The following is an 18,586-nucleotide window of genomic DNA, read 5'->3' on the forward strand; positions in this document are numbered from 1 at the left end:
AATGTTGAATAATCTGTATCCAGTATTTGAGCTCCAAAAGGAAGATCGAAAACACATCTGAATCAGCCACGGAAAAAAGTTCAAGTGTATGTTTTTCACAAATAGATGTTTTGAGATTCCTGAAAAGACTGTCGTTATCCTGGCTCATCCTATTATTATGGCTTTTCTCATAGAGCCGATTTTGAGTACTTCTGAATTATTTATTCCTGCATGACCTCCGTCATGTACTAATACATATAGCATATTAATACACATATATTACAGATACTATCATCCTAAATCAATATTAATACTACCACTTACAAACTAAGTTTATCATTCATTCACGCACACTCACATATATACAGGACAGCGTATCGACATGGACGAAAACAATGTAAAAGAAACCATCTAACTACAATTTGGTGAGCATTTATTACATCTATTCGAGAATGAGACACAAATTATCACGAACATGCTATCAACATACATATGAATATATCAAACTACATATGAAATTGAACAATAGCGTTTTGATGACCTATATACATTAAAAGAAAGATTAAATGAGCATTTGATATTTGGATCTGTATATATATATATTCACTTAAATTTTAGGAATATATGGTACGAATTAAAAAAATAATAATATATTTATGGTTTGCAAGATCATAGCTGATTGAATGAAAGAATAAAGAAAAAACTTTATATGAGGATTTTAATGAGTCTTTTCTCATATATGACGATTTTAAGTAAATTTATGAGTCCTGTCTCGTAGTTAGCGATGAGCGATAATATCTCACTAAGTATCTAAGCACCCTTTTCTGGTGTCCAAACATTTCACTTTACTTTAATCCTCGTATACACGCATGAAATTAGGTTACTAATCGTAACCGATACATATTGTCTGTAGACAAGAGCGCCAATCCTGTGGGCCCCCTATTATATTTATGAATATACGTTATTTCGAATAATTTGAATGCAATGAATGAAAATCCTCATATATATACCTTCTGCATCTGAATGAACCCCCAAATTTACAGAGAAATCGGCGCCCTTGTCCGTAGATATACTTAGGAGTACATTCCTCACACTTTTTCGTAACAAGGACAAAGTTTGTCTCTACTATTACGCCGCCTCTTTCGGCATTTTGATTGATTTACTAGTTCCTTGACCAGGTTTGAATCACTATCGCCTTATATCATTAAATAAACACACTTATTGGTAAATTCGCACAACTCAAGAAAAAAACTAGTAAATGAGAATTTCTCAAGTCCAGAAAGATCTTCGTCGGTGAGAGCACGATTATAAGGGTCAAAACACTGGCTGAGTTTTAGGATTTGTACAGGAGGGATGGAATCAAATGTAATTTATACAGTAGTATTTCACTTTACTGGTGTGAGGATAGATGTGGTAATAAATTAGGGTTACGTTGGCCTGCCTTAAATCCATGCTACATGCGGTTAGTGTAGTACTAATAATGTTAGTGTTTACATATGTTATTAGAGAAAATCACACTGATTGAAAAGAATGTACAACATCCGGCGGTATTTTTAACATTTACACTTCATATTTATTGGATATTTTGTGACCGTGGCAACCAAGGATTATTTTCAGTAAGGTATCAAGACCCTTTACACACATATATTCATTTACTCAATTTAATATTATACATTTTACGTCAATATTATATTCACATTCAATACATATATCTCAATATTTATATTCATTAATTATTCAATCTTTCAAAGTATCAATCCCGACAAATTGAATTTTGCGGTTGCAACACTTTACATCTTAAATCCGATACTTCGCATATATATGTATATAAATTCAACTAATTTCCTGCGCATAAAGATGAAATTCATATTTTCAACAGTAGACATTCAATGTGCAAGGCAGACACGTAAACACAAAAATATATAGGTATGGATGAAACTAAAGATATCGATAATACTCTTGGGCCAAAACAACCACATTCACAGTTACCAGAAGAAACAAACATAGGAAAAGCTAATAACTTGACTAAAGATTCTAAGGGGATAATGATACAAGGAAACGAAAGTAAAATTCAATCGTAGACCGGACAGTTGCTCACTATTGCGGTTTGTCAATATGGTGGAAAGTATGGAAAACTAGAGTAAAATCGATGAAGTAGAAGAAATCCTAACAGTGGCTTGCCAAAAAAAAAATAAATAAAAATAGATTTATGTTAGTAAGTTGTCTGCCAAATCTTACTCGTGGCTACCAGTGTGCAAGATTGCCAACCGTAAGGCGTCAACTAATTTCAAACACTATATACTCAAAATAAAAGAAGTGAAAATTCATGGACATTGCTGGTTTAGACGCGCTGACACGGTATCACTAGATTCTACTGTAATAGATTTAGTAGATTATTTGATCCTGTCCACTTCTGCGTATTACCTCTACAAAGAATGATAAACTTGGCTTAGTCGGGTGACGTGGAAAAAAAATTCAAAGTTGCTGGGTATTATCCTAAATATAAGTCAAACGCATATGTCTAAACTGTATTAATTCTGCAAACGGCTATTCTGTCATGTAATTAACCGTGAGATATTCGGGATCATTTGCCATATGGCTAATATTTGTATTGTCAGGCTGGTTGATCAAGTAACTGCTGTATTTACTGTGGAAAAGTAGGGCCAAGTGAAAAATACCATCCAACGTTTTCTACATATAACACTACCCTCATAAAAATCCTAACGTGATAATTAATGTACTAAGGAATATATATTTCGTAGCAAACTCTACCACTGGGCACATATACACATGGACGTCTTGCTATTTAATCACACTTTTTACTATACACATTTATATACTAATATTACTAACTTATTCATTTATTTATGTACTTTTCTCTACGACGTCGATTTATTTTTAGACATCCTATACTTTCTCGATAAGCCCAAGACTGTTCAAAGCAGTCTAACTAATTATATTAAAATCAGTAATTACCATAATCAATTAATTACCCGTCTAATCCTAAATGCACTGAATATGAATTTCTTTCGTAATTAACAACGGTATAATTCACTTCACGGCTTCGGAATTTATTCTGTATGCAATGAGAATTCAATGTTCTAAATAGCATGCAACTACATATTAGAAAATGTCAACAATGCAATTGCTCACAGCAAGCAAGCAACGGATAAAAAAGACTCGTAAACGCAGCCTGGCGATACAAATAATGCCATATAGACGAAACTTCGAGTTATGTGGAAACGCGAAATTTATTATTGTGATTACTAAGTTATATAAATGATTGTGCTTTTCCAGAAAGGTAGCTTGCGATGTGAATTATCTAGAAATCAATTCTTATGGGCCTAAACTAATGTTTACTTATTATTTATAGCAAAAATGGGTCATTTTCGTATTGACCAGATCACTAAGTATTTGGGTAACAAGACATTAGCAACGGACAATACTAAATTCAGATGCGGTGGCACTAGTAACATGAAAACAACCCGTGCACAACTGGATAATCTTTACATTGTAAATCATGTTTTTCACTATTATTGTTCATTATAAGTCATATATTAGGTAATTATGGTACTAACTATTACGAAATTCTTTACTATGGAGTAACGTACTTCTTATGACGACCAAAAATACAAATAAACAAACAACAATACACTGTCCATCTACAAATATTTCATACTACTCACATAAACACATGCACATTACATTCCACATTCCAAGAAAGTAAATACTGATACATATAACTATACATTATGACTGGCCAGGTTCGATTCCCCATGTTCGAGCTGTTAAATTTTGTATCCAAAGCGGATTTAGTGGTCAGTAAGAACACATGCTTAACTCTGCAGGCGGCAGTGGTTAGAACAAAAGATAAATGTGGCTCTTAGTCTAAGGTACTCTGAAAAAAGGCAAAATAGGCTGATGTTATATAGTTGTTCGGTACAATATCTCTTAAATTTCGTATTAAACTTATTGTTCTTGAAAGTTTTACACATACTTATTCTACATGTGCCTTCCATGTTAACTTCCTGTCGAGAATAATGCCAAGAAATTTCACATTATTTGACATTTCCGGACATTCATTTAATGAAAATACTTGCTGGGTAGTCTTATCTTTATTGAGAAGAAATCCGTTTGCCTTGAACCATTCATTAGTTTCTATAAAAGTTTTCTCATTCATTTGCATTAGATCTATAGAGTTATTACTAGTGTTTAGAAAGGTTGTGTCATCAGCATAGGGAAAGAATTTAGCTGAGATATTTAGTGGTAGATCATTTATCATTAATATAAACAATAGCGGCCCCAGTACAGAACTTTGGGAACCCCATGTTTTATTTGAATACTATCGGATTTCATTCCATTAACACTAACAATCTGAGTACGACCTTCTAGGTATGTTTTTAAAAAGTTCAGACTCTTACCTTGAAAACCATAGCATTCCAATTTTCTTAACAATGTATAATGTTCTACACAGTCAAAAGCCTTACTTAGATCACAAAAGATAGCCAACGCAAAACCCTTGTTCTCAAATACTTCATGAATACATTTCACTAGATTGTCAATGGCGTCTATCGTTGAGCTACCGCTTCTGAATCCAAACTGTGAATTATTAAGCATTGTGTGTTCATTTAGATAATGATATGCCTGTTCCTTCTCCACCGTTTCAATAATTTAAGAGAATATGGGTACTAAAGATATTGGTCGATAGTTGGCTGGACATAATCTGTCTCCCTTTTTAAAGATTGGTACTATCTTTCTTATTTTTAGAACATCTGGGAAAATCCCTTCACTTAAACATTTATTAATACAAAATGTAAGCGGCTCAGCAATATAGTTAATTACATTTTTAATGAACTTATTCGATATGTCATATATATCTTTGCTATTTGATGGCTTAAATCTATTAACTATGCGTATGATATCTTCCGGTGTTACCAATTTAAAATCAAATATGTGCGAGTATTTATTAAGTTTATTTTCATGGTTATCAGATCCAATTTCATTAATATTATTTTTCACTATATCTATAGAGTTTATAAAATATTTATTTAATTCATCAGGTGCAATATTCATTTTGTCTATATTATTGCCTTTTGCTACTTTATTTATTATTTTCCAAGCCATTTGACATTTATTGTGAGAGTTTTCGATGCTTATTTAGTTAAATTTCTTTTTCTCTTCTATTACAGCCTTTTTATATCTTTTACGTGTAGTAGTATAATTTCTTTTATTACGCTCTGTCCTCTCATTTTTATATAAATTATAATAAGTCATTACTTTCTTCTTCATATCTGCTAATTGCGTACTGTACCACGGAATTTCTTTTTGCCCTTTGCTTAATTTACCGGTGTTTTTGTTCATGACCATTTTTCTTTCCGGAAATGACATTTGAAATTTACTTATGAAAGTCTTGAAAAAATAGTTAAATGTATCATTCGCATTTATCTTCATATCTCTATTTAGTTCCTCCCAATCTTCCTGTAAAAGTGACATAATAAAGTTATTCATTTTTTTAATTGTCATCGGTCGAGATTTAACCGTTACAATATCAGGAGCGTTCCTGAGAGTTTTTATATTTATAGTTTCCCAATACAATCCAAAGCGAACAATGATCAGAAAAATGAAAAGGTATTACCTCGCTACTCACATTATTTCTACTTAAATTAGTAAAAATATTATCTAAACATGCGTTTAGTCTTGTTGGTTTATAATTTTGTATACAATAGTCAAATTGTCTTAGTAGATTTAAAAATTCCGTTACACTTTTTTTGCTCGTATTTACATCAAAATGAGAATTTATATCACCCCTATTATTACCTTGTACTTTTTCTTATTACTTAAATATGTCAATAAACCTTCTAATTTTTCCAAAAATATGTCAGGATTTCCATCAGGCGATCTATACAGTGATACGATTATTATCCTCAGATCTTCTAAACATATTGCAGTTGCCTCAAAATCTATTTCTACGCATAAAAATTCCAAATCTAGTTTACTATACTCTATGTCACACCGCAAAAAGATAGCTACCCCTCCCCTTTTATGCTGTTTCCTACTATAATAATTAGCCAAAATGTACCCATCCAATTTATAAAATTCAAGTTCGTTTTCTGTCGCCCAGTGCTCACTGATACATAGTATGTTTGCTGATTTTTCAATTGCAAAATCTAATAGTACACAGTTTTTCTCACTTAACCCTTGTACATTCAAGTAGCAGATTCTCACATCTCCATCAGAAATGTTTTCTCTATCGGGTTTTATGTTTTCAATGTTATTCCTGTATTCAATGCTAAAAAATGTTCGTTTCCTGCTGTAATTTCCTTGGAAGGAACTAATGTGTTCCAGTACAGAGGTATTGCGTTATCTCTTTTACTATTTACCATCTCGTATACATTATTAATTATTTCTGCGCACACGTGTTTTTTTGCCGTACCTGTTTAGATGTAGACCATGTGGTGTGTATAGTTTCCTATCTAGCGCATTTATGTCTACTACACGAACGTTTCTGAAGTATTTTGTTATTTTACATATTTTTTTGTTCACACGTTCCACTTCTTTATTCACACATGACCACGTGGCTAAATCATATCTGTATGGCACAGTGAAAACTATAACCTTTGTATGTAACAAGGCCTGAAGCCTTTGTTTTAGACACCGTAAAAATGCATTTGCTTGATTTTTTGAAATGTCATTCGTGCCAGCCAAGGAGACTACTACATTATTATCGCCCATTGATACCGATTCGGAATCAATTCCCTCACTAACTTGATCGAAAGTTGCACCTGGTTTTATAGTGCTTTTCACTTCACAATTACTTGAGTTGTTGAGATGCAACCCTACATTTCTTCCGTGACTGTCCGCGTAAAGATGTATTTTTCTTGTTTGTTTACTTTTACACTATGACTACTACTGACCCTCTTTCTTTACAATACTAATGTCACATTTTGTGCCGGTTATTTCGACACTTTCTTTGCACTTATCATTTACCTCACTTAGAACACCAAATCTGTTTGCCAGTACTACTTCGTCTTCTACTTTATTCCTTGTATTGATTTTCTTCGCACTACACTTGTTTGTATTTTTCACAACTACGGTCCACTTATCATCTTGTGCACTGGTTTTGTGTTTACTTTCCGTACGGGACCGTTCTGTACTAGTTATTTTATTGTGAGAACTCTCAGAACTTACCATTGTTCCTTGTACTTGAACTTGCGCGTTCTGTATCGTGTATTTCCCATTCGCACTATCGTTTTTTTAAACCATATTTCTTCCCGGAAGTAAGCCTACTATTTGCCCTCAGTGATCTTTAAGACATCGATGAGGGTCAAGTAGCCCTTCTGCAAACTAAATCATGTTTTCCAAGGTACTATTAATGTCGCTGAAAAGACATATCAGCACTGCTAATTGTGAGGGTCCCTTTCTTGAAGAGAAAAGAACTCTAATAAAAAATCGTTCAACTCATTTCGGCTGGAAGCTTGGTCAACTAAGGAGTAAATGAGAGCCCCTCTTTTTGTTTACACTACCATAATGATAATTACCCTAACTACCACGAAATCATATTCCTCCATGTTAGTAATAATAAAATCACAATTACTACATACGCAAATATAAGCTATACTAGGCAGGCCTAACGTAACATTAAAACTGAATTCTGGGAATGGTAAAAAGGATATTTCAAACGTTTCGATCACTAAATCTTCATTTGAAAACCACTCACTATCATGCATTCTGTCCATTACTATTCATATGCAGCAACATGGCGTCCCTGAGTCGGATTCTACATCTTACTGTTTTCAGTCTGTTTTACTGTTAAATTTACACTATTTTGGGCCCCCTTCTGCTTCCAACAGGGTTATTTGTAAAAAGAAACTGGTTTTACCTTGTTTATGCTGCTTTTTCTTCTAAATATTCCCAAAATTTGGAAGAATCGAAGATACGTGTTGTGCTTGCTTCGTTTTCCGCTTCTAGAAAGAACATTTTCGTGTCTTGATATGAGAGCGTCAGAAAATAGTTCAATCAGAAAAGATTGTTTTGGCAGCGGAAAATTATAGAGCGAATGAAAAATAGCAAAAACTCGATAAAAACCGGATCTTGATAGGATATGGGAATCTTAGAGGGACAAAGGGAGTCTAAATTATTCTGCCAAAAAATCAGATTGGTGGATAATTTCAAGAATTTCTGTCCAATAGCGTTCCTATGTTTTTGTATAGCATTAAAATGACAAATTCGATATTTATCCATCTGAAATGTCCACATACGGGACTCATAATAAAATAATGTATAAATAAAGATATTACTCCCCAAAATATAATTTCTACTAGATTACACAAAACTTCTATATTCATTTTGGTTTGAATAAAGGACTAATGAAAATACTACACGGACCGGCGTTATATTTTGGATAATCACGTAGTACAGTGCGTTAAAAATTATTGGACCCCTCAAAACAAAAATTCCATTACCTGTAATGGTGCATTACAGTTCCCGGTGGTCATTAACAAAATTTTGTTAGAATAACAAAATTTTGCTAAGCAGATATGTATCAATAGATACAATGTTAGTATTAAGTCATTCACACACTCATTTACGGACAGTGTAATGCGTTTATTTCGGATACTCTGCTAATAATTCAGTTAATTTTCCCCAGTGCAATCAAAGAGTTTAAAATTTTGGTAATTGTGCGTTCCGATAGTTTCTTCCTATAAGCTATCTAATACAGCGCAATTCTTCAATAGTTCCGCTACCAAAAAGGTCCTGTATGGACCTTCATCCACTTCGCAGATTCGTGTTTCAAGATTGATGAGAGATAATGTGTCTTCAACATAACCAGCTGACCTTATAACGTGGTGGAATTCGATCATTGCTTAGTATACTTTCGCGAGTTTACATCTACGTCTGTGAGTTTAAAACGGTCTTCAACAAAGTCTAAATGATTGGGCCATGGGAACACTTTCTGAAAGTTGTTTACGGCGGAATAACTCAGAAAGCGTTCCACTGGTGCACAACCTATGCTGGAACAGTACGAAATGTTTAGAAGGTCTTGAATCTTTACTAGATATTTATGCCATGTACTTTGGTCCTCAAAATACCATAATCTGATCAAACTATTGAGTTCCTTATGGTTGCGTTCTGTTATCAATTTGGCGAATAGCTGGATGTTCTTTAATGTTTAACCTTGAGTCTAGCGCAAAATTCCTGCCACTGCTTAGATTGGAACTGTGGGCCCCGGTCACATGAATTCCTGTGGATACGGCAATAAGTGGAAGTATCTTCTCCCTAACACTGTTATTTTTTTCTTTGGTGTGAGGTTTTCTAAGTGGGAGGAAAGTGATAAACCGGGAGTAAATGTCTATAATGATAAGATATAATACAAGCCTTGACTAGGTGGTAATTTGCCAATAATGTTTACCCCAGAGTCTCATGGGGTACAGTCGCTTGTATGTGACATTCTTGTTTTGCTATTGTCCAGTTGGTGAACTTTGTCTCAGCACATTCTATACAATTTCGAATAAAATTCTTAATAGCAGTTTTCTGATCTTTCCAATAGAAAATGGATCTGCAAAATCATTAACATTTTTGTACTCCAAAGTGGCCGGTAGAATGGATGACATTAATGATCTGTGACATACATCTCTGAGGTATTACGAGAAGCCATTTATGGACTCGTAATGATTTTATATAAATTAGTTCTCGATCCATTGTAACTCTATCCGAATTTAAATTATTTTCGTATTGCTTTAGTAGATTTTTACGTAATTCACCTGTCTTTTGATTTTCTCAGATTTGATCCATATTAATATCAGTGTACTGAGTCTTAGATAGAAATTGAACATAATGTGTCTCTGGTTCAAGCAATAGCTCAGGTGGATATCGGTTAAGGGTGTCTGCTATAAAAGTTTTCCTTCCCCGGGCAGTGTTGGAAGATTAAGTCGTTTTTATAGTATGAGCAGAATTCTAGTGGTTTGTGGTTCGAGATTTTTCTGTGTAAATGCATGGGAGACTGCTGAATTATCAGTATGGATGTAAGTAGTACGACCCGTAATATAATGCTCAAAATGTTTGCAGAGGAACAAAACAGACAGGAGTTCCAGCCGAGAGATCGTGAGAGACCATTCCTTGGGTTTGACGCGTCAACTGGCATATCCAATGACGTTGGAATCTTCGTTACCGTAAGGATATTGTGCAAGTCAGCCAGCCAAATTCTCCATGCACGCGTCACTGCGGATGTGAAACGGCAAAGAGAAATCCAGCTGACTTAATGCGGGCGGATCAATAGGAAGATTTCTGAAGTTTGTAGGATTCCAAAGCTTCACTCTCCAATACGAATTTCTGATCCTTTTTCAACAGTTGATTTAACTTTACGGTAAGTCTAGAAAAATATGGAATAAATTTTCTCCTCCACCCTATGAGGCCTAAAAATTTCTGCAATGCGTTTATCGATTTAGGTATCGTCCGTAAAATCCGTCAAATGAAATGGCATCTTTCTGTATTAAAGTTTATAAATATATTTAATTTATGCAGTATTGCCTAGCAAGCGTAAGTGATTAATGGCGGGTTAGCAATTAAAAAAATAAATCGTGAGCGAGCAGCAGTAAGTAAAGCGGGCTAGCAAGTAAAAATTAAATCGCATTCATTACAAAAGAATAAAATTTTCTTTGCGTAATTTTTAAAAGACAAAGAGGCCCTGAGTTTGGCAAATACAATGCCGATCCCCGGTTAGGCCAACTAGTTAATTAATTGAATAATCAAACAAAAAATAACTTACGTTTTTAAGGTAAAACCAGTCGAAGTCAAAAAAGCAGGTGAAATATTCAGAACAAAACACACACGCACTGACTTGCTATAGTTAATGGAAAATATGACAGGGAATTTAAGGATTTTTATATACCTTTATTTCAATATGGGCGGGCATTTTTGTATGTAATTAAAACATTATGCTTTGGCTAAGAACTTCAAATTTAAACATTGGTCAACTTTTATTTCGTATAACGTTAAAATTATCTTCTCTGTACATAGACCATACTTGCATTAAATTTTTAATAGTGTACCCATGTATTCTAAGAACATTAATCTCTATACGTAAACCACAAATGATTAGTATACTGTTTGAGTAATACCTTGATTTATTTACAACTTATAACAACATAGTTCAATGGGGCAATCGATTCATTAAAAAATTGCAAAATGTTTTTCGTTCGTGATGATCTCTGAGTAGCGTAGTGATATCATATTAACGTCTTCCAAAGGACAAGGATTTATTTGTGAGTAAGCTAATCCTTAAATTCCCTGTATGTATTCAACTCTGTATGTATTACAAAAGCAAATGAAACATGGGATTATTTGTGAGTAACGTTCCGATAACGTATTTTCCATCTCTTCCCTGTGTGTTCGTTTGTGTTTCAAAGGACAAGAAATGTTTTCGTGTTCTCATTCAAAAACCAACATGACTACAGGAGGAAGCGTTCTTGTGACATACACAACATATATTTGTACATGATAATTTCTTCATTCTGATAAATATTTAGGTTTCTACATCAGTTAGATATCGGCCGCGACATGAGCAAACGGTTCTGTTGACAAACATCTTAGTCGCTTCGCTCGCAGGGGAAGGAGGGCGGACTAGCGTTTATGTGACGTCAGTCCAACCAGAGCAGACAATTCTGATAACAAACAGTTCACTTTGTTTGCCTCTCGAGAAAGGTCTCTGCAGACTGTTCCCGCATAAAGATTTAAAGAATTTCACAATATATTTAACAATAAGTACGCCTTGGCATACGTATGAATGAATGAATGAATGAATAAAGATTTCCCATCTCACATCTTCACATGCTCACAGCATTTTAACACCGAGCTTCTGATAAAGCGATCCAATAAATAATTACCAAGGAGCTTTTTCTACACTGTTAGAAGAAGTATTGTGGGGAAATAAAAGATACGAATTAAGAATCCCGCATGAATAAATATTTCCCTCTCATCTTTAATATGTCTCGGAACTCTTCAGCAATTCACACAATATTCGTATGGTCCCTGCAGGGTCGGGCATCACAAGCCAAGGGAAAGGTCCCTGGTTCGATTCTTCATCGCGAGGTAATTAAACATACTTAAGCAGCATGTATATTCTTATTTCACATAGGTATAATTTCATTTTAAATATTTAATGCATTGGGAATGCAGTGAGTCAGGGCTGGATATAGATGGTAGTGGTGGTTCATGGAAGGTCCTGGGTTCAATTCTTGTATTGTTCTGAATTTGCTATGCAAATGATCCAATCAATTAAATATTTCTATGCTCACACAATGTTCGTATCTGTATAGGTTGTTCTTGTCCCTGGCAAGCCAGGCGAAGGAATTAAAATTACGTAACATGGGGGCCATTCTTCATGAGCTATCCGGTGTGTCCATGCGAGCAATTCTTCAGGGGCTATATTTTAAACGAGCTTTTTTTACAAGGAGTATTATTATAAATAATACGAGAGAATAAAATTACATAAGCTGGGTCAATTCTTCAGGGATCTTGTTTTTAACAATAAGCTTTTTAGCAAGGAATATTATTATAAATAATACGCGACAAAAATTACATAATCAGGGGTATGCTTTCACCAGAAAGGTAATTCACCTTCCTCCAGGAAAAGACCTTCCCCTACCCTAAGCTAATTCCGTTAGACATCAGTCACATGATTGTGACACACGCTACATATCACGATTACATCATTATCAATAATTAAACAATTGTTATCGCTTATCAAAAGGCGGCATCTCTTTGATGGTCAGAATGTAAAAAGATCACTACTTTGGTTTCGGATTAAATCACATCCAAATATTTGGAACGGAGAAACTTCTGGTATATTAGCAAATAATTAAGAGATGCTGATGATATAAAAGAACAACACAAGGAAGTTATAAAAAAGGCACTGAAAAATAAGTTATTTTGCTCATCAAGAAAATATTCTTCCTTCAATGTTGACTGAACCAAAGAAGTATTGTAGAGAAAAGGCAATTCAGCAAACCACTGAAGTAAGACAAGTAATCTCTGGCGAACTAAGATACTTCCAGTTGCCAAAAACTCTTAATTTAGATGAAGACGATTACTTAAATATGATTAATTGGGAATGCAAACCGATTACACTTCCTCCAATTCTGAGAAATGTAACCAATGAGGATCTACATCAAGCTCTTGATGGACCACTTCCAATGAAACCTATACCGTTCCATAGTCAAGGCGTGGAAAGTGCTGTGAATTTGGTGACCCAAGCTGCACAATTGAGAATAGGCAATGTTAATAGACACAAATACATCCTAAATGTTCAAGAATAAAAAAACTTCTGTGAAGATATGTGTATTTAGACACATAACAAAACTTTACATTTCGAACTATGGGACATTTTATTTTAAAAATCATTACAATGAAAAGCATAATCATTCATTTAATGCTAAATCACTTTTCGATTTTTTTTCTAAGTTCATTTGCCTTTCCCCTAGGAAGTCTTCTTGCTGTCTGTCATTTCTTTCTTACACTTGTAATTTCTTAATTAATGAAACAACAGATTGCTTCCCCGTCCGCATTCCTACAATCACCTCACCTTGGTTAATCCACAAGCACGCACTTTTTCATCAAGACGGAAAACATAGTTAATGACCGAGGATATGAACCCGGAAGGGACGCTAAACAAAACGATCAAGAGACTTTTGGAAGGGGGAGTCGAGTTAAGATGTAGAACGCAAACTTCATTTTCAAGCTTATGAAAAATTTAGCCTTGCTCTGTCCTAAAGAGCATCTTATTTCAGCTAACGTTACATAGCTGTTGACCACGATAAATTCTTTTCTAAAAAGAAGTTTCGAATTTGATTGAATTTGCGGTCTTCGTAAAGTTGTTTTTGCTGTCCAGGTTTCGCTAACCCTTAACTTTCAGCTACTTGAACGACCTGCTAACCAGCTAGAAAGATGGACGGACGTCAACCCACTGGAAGAATCATCAAGAAGATAACATGAAGAACTGCAAGTAAGTGCAAGTAAGTTAACCTGTCCTTAAAGTTGTTCCCTTCTCAACTCTTTCAACCCCTCTGACATCACAATCTGTCCCTTTTGCATATATTTGATTTTATTTACATGCAACCCTGGTCAGATCCCGTACCTTACGTTCTGCTAAATTTTATGCATACAAATCCTGGGCGCAACTTGTCGGTTCTGACATCCCCAATTACGTTGTCTATAAACGCATTATCTGAGCTCTCAGACCGACAAGGAGCGACTGCACACTTTCTACATTTGACCGGAAGAGCCAGTGGTGTTAATGCATAAAGTGTTTCTGTACGTATGTTTGCTTTGTTTGGTTTGTTCTGTTGTCAAGATGCCTCGTAAACACCGAAGCGAAAAAATATAGAAACGTTTAGTTTAACATTACATTCCACTACCCCATGGTGGAAAGACTACAAGGTGGATGCAATGCAGTGCTACATTCTTGTCGCTGTGGCGCATGACGTCATCTCGGTCGCAGACGTGGCCAGCGAGAGTCAGATGAACTTTTAACAAGCGCTTGCTCGCTGGTATCTTACACGCAAACTTCTCTTCTATTTATAGTGATCTTCAACGAAGTAAAAATTTTAGTACCAACAATAATTATATAAACGTAATGTAATCAATGCTTAAGCTAAGTGAATTCAAAGGAAGATATTTACAATAGCAAAAGAAACAGCAATATAAGTTCATATTAAACAACTTTGAAGCTTGAACAAGCCAATATTACTCACTACATGTTCTGCTTTTTCTTTCTTTTCTTTCTTTCTTTCTTTTCTTTTTTAAATATCTGAAGTAATACACTCGAGTACAAGGATCTTATAAAATAGAGGATCTATCCTTACAACAAAATCTTGAAGCCATACCTCACAGTTTCGCCACCCCTACTCTGTCCACTTCGTCCAATAGGATCGCAATGTTTTGAGCCAACAATCATGGCGGAAACAAAAGTAGCTAATCAGACGATTGTAGAAACGAGAGTAGCCAATCAGACGTGCCGATGCTCGGTTGCTTTCTGTCTTCACCGATTTAATAGGATGAAGATACATATGGGCAGATCCTCTATTTATAACATCCTTGCTCGAGTATGTATAGGCCTGAATAATCTATAACACAGTGTGTCGTAAATGCATTTTATTATTATATATTTATGTATGTTCAAGTATATTTTCGTAACACATTGATCGGTTTTGATTTACTATTATTATTATTTTGCTTGAAAGAGAATTCTTTACTGATGACCCCATATAAATTTTGAGAATATCTCAAGGGAGAATTCATGGTTTTTATAAACAGAAATGCACGTACGTATATTTTCGTAATGCTTGGACAGTTTTTTTTTAAGACGTTGCTCCCACGTAAGTTTCGTCGGAATCTCAGGGGAGGTTAGAAACTTTATTGAGCAGGGACGCACGTATTTAATATTTTAAACATCGTTTTTATTTTTGATTTATAAAAAAATCATCTTATTTGAAACCACTGATCGCTTATTTATAGAATTTGTATTTGAACAAAAGGTTTGGTGAAACTGACAGTTCTCTGAATATTAGTGTCAAAATTTACGCCATAACAAACTGTATTATTAAACATTTGTACGAAATAAAACGTTACATATACTATTGTGTTCCAAAAATATATAGAAATAAATATGTATATACAAAGCACCTCAAACAAAGAAATTACAACTTGACTATTTCAAGCAAGAAACAAAGTACTAGGCGTAAGTGAAGACGATGTAGGGGTGTTACAGCTAGACTAGAAAACACATAAACCATAAAATTACACAATTTTCTTAATTTCCTTGATAAGTTTTCTCTTTTCTATCCCGTGGACTAAAGAAGACAAAAGATAAATACAAGTGAATGATTATGTGGAATTTGGTGGAATGAGAATGCGGGAGTACCCCGAGAAACTCACGATGTTGTCCACCAGAAACTCACTTGACCGAGAAGTGGGCAGTATCCCTTGCACCAGAGGTGAGCCTTCTGCCACTGAGCCACCGCGCTTCCTTGATTGGTTGAGAATCTACCATATTTTTAAATTTACTGTAGTCATTCTTAATTTTATAATTCTGGAGGGGGGCCCTAAATATGTATATGTAATTATCCAAAGTTATGATTAAAATGAACAAAAATTTCAAAATTTGAGTGTAAAAATGTCCCGACAATGTCGCCCTGACATGGTAGGTGGATACTTTAGTCTCTTGATCAAATATATTGTTATATATCTTTGTAACCGTTAATCGTTATTACGAACCTTCCATTCGTTAGTTAATTTGAAGTCCAATGTCCCGTTTTAGCATCGAGGCTACAGGGAATGCAGACCTCCAGAATGAAATGGGACCTAAACTACTGTAACGCGTTCAATGCTCTCCATATGCGTAACTCGAAGGAGGTAAGCCTTCTAGATCATCGTGCCTCCCTTCTCGAGTTACATGCCTGTCTCTGTGGGAAAATTTTGTCTCAATAGCTTATGTATAAGGAAATGATGATAGAAATGATCACCTCTGTCGGTTCCCCTCCCTCATGATTTCAAATCTGGATCTTACCTCAGAGTTCGTCTTTTTAAATCATACTGTTGGATTTTTGTATGCAGAATCAACACAAACTACTGTAGCCCTATATACTATTATTACATACTATTAATACTAAAAGGAAAGTACGTAAATAAATCGCTTTTTTTATAATTTCATTTGCCATTGCATTTATTTATTACTTTTATGTAAAACTTAACATATTTTAGGTTTATTTTGTCCTGTCGCCTGCAAGATAAAATCCATTTCTGGAGACATTTCCCCTCTTTTTGAGGAAATCTAAAGTATTTTATATTAGTTCCCTTAGTTTTTCTGTAATAATTACTACAGCCGTACATTGCACAATTAGGCATTCTCGATATCATTTAAAAGAACAAAGTAACAAAGAATTTCCACTTGTCACTTAAAGCCGCGCCGTTTCCCGTTGTCTCTTGCAAACTAGATGACGTCACAGCCACGACAGCGCTCTAGGCGACATGCGCATGCAACCACCTTGTAGTCTTTCCACCATGCACTACCCTAAGCTGTATTCTATATTTTCTTACAATTAAGACTGCGGTCGTCCATTGTAACCCTCACAATCTAACTCGTAATTATGTGCTATCAAATATGAAAGACTTCTATTTTATATAATTGCATTATAAGCAATAAAATTTAACAATGCACCCGGGTTTAAACTCATATGTTAACTGAGCTACATTTTTGGAGAATTGTCAATTTGGTAACACTGTAATTTCTACGGATGGCAACTCTGACAATGCTTCTGTCATCTCTTCCGGTGTAGAACAACATTAGGTATCTATGATTGTGGTAAATAGTTACATTTTATTATCTGCTTTCATTTACGAAAGAGAGGCAAACGGGTAATGATCACTTTTCTAAGACATTTGGTATCCTCGACTCCTAGGGGAATATGCTTTGCAAGGGATAGGGAGGGTCGCACGACTGTTCTTTTGTATTCCCTTATTCAGGGTAGCACAATGAAGTTTAGGCAATATGTAAAATACAAATGTAGAATTTCGAAGCCCCCTAATGTGTAGTGGGTGGTTTACTTTTGAGAGTACATCATATAGTAGTGGTTCTGGTGAAGATAATTTTTATTGCCACATATTTTAATGAGATTGGTTTGGTATAATTTCTATATTTATTGTTATATTTGCTTTTTCTGATCAACATATCCTACTCAGATTTGTCGGAAGGTACGGCCCATATGAGTTTAGAAGATATTCCTGAATATTCGGTGGTTGAAATAAGAGATGTTAATGATCCGCGTTTAAGGCAATTAGATGATGACGAATTTATAGCACCGTTTAATGCTTATAGGGTAGAATCATCAAGTTCTAGCAGTAGCGTGTTAATCCTTTAGAATTTAATGAAAGCGAAGGCTTTTTGCAAAGTATGGTGGAAACTGTATGAATTAGTATACCCAGGTACTGTACGAGGATAAGCGAGCGGATCGCCATCTGACGTAACTAGTAATACACCAACTGATAAAAATAAAATAGAAAGGATGAAATTTTCGAAATGAGGGTAATAATGATGCCTTTTAAAAAATTAAATATAATTCGTTACGGGTAAGATTGAGGATAGGAAATATTCAGTTTAACATAACTCTGTAGAAAAACTTAAGCAAAAACAAAATAAAATTGAACCTTGAGATGTTCAAGAAATAATGATTGCCTTATCTTATGCCAAAATTAATGATACAGAATGAAGATCTAGAGTAGATTTGAATTAACCTAGTAGACTCTTATGTGCTGGTAAGTCAGGAAGTAAGATGTCTGATTATTTTGTGTGTGATAAAGTAAAATATGAGACCTATGAAACTAGAAACTTGGAACAACATAATAGTCAGAGGGAATTTGGGAATAGAATACCAAATATCAATCCTATGGGGTCAGTTAATTCGTACTTGGTCAGGAATTTGGTCAGAAAATTTGAATGAAACTTAAAATTTGAAAATAAAAGGGGAAAAACGAAATGTGTCCTTGTGTGGCATGTAATAAAGGAAGTTTTCGAATTGTGGGAGGTAACCCCTTAACATATTCTAATCTTTTGAGT

The sequence above is a fragment of the Thermobia domestica genome, chromosome 2 (assembly GCF_964235325.1).
Source record: "Thermobia domestica chromosome 2, izTheDome1.hap1.1, whole genome shotgun sequence".
NCBI classification, from domain to species: domain Eukaryota; kingdom Metazoa; phylum Arthropoda; class Insecta; order Zygentoma; family Lepismatidae; genus Thermobia; species Thermobia domestica.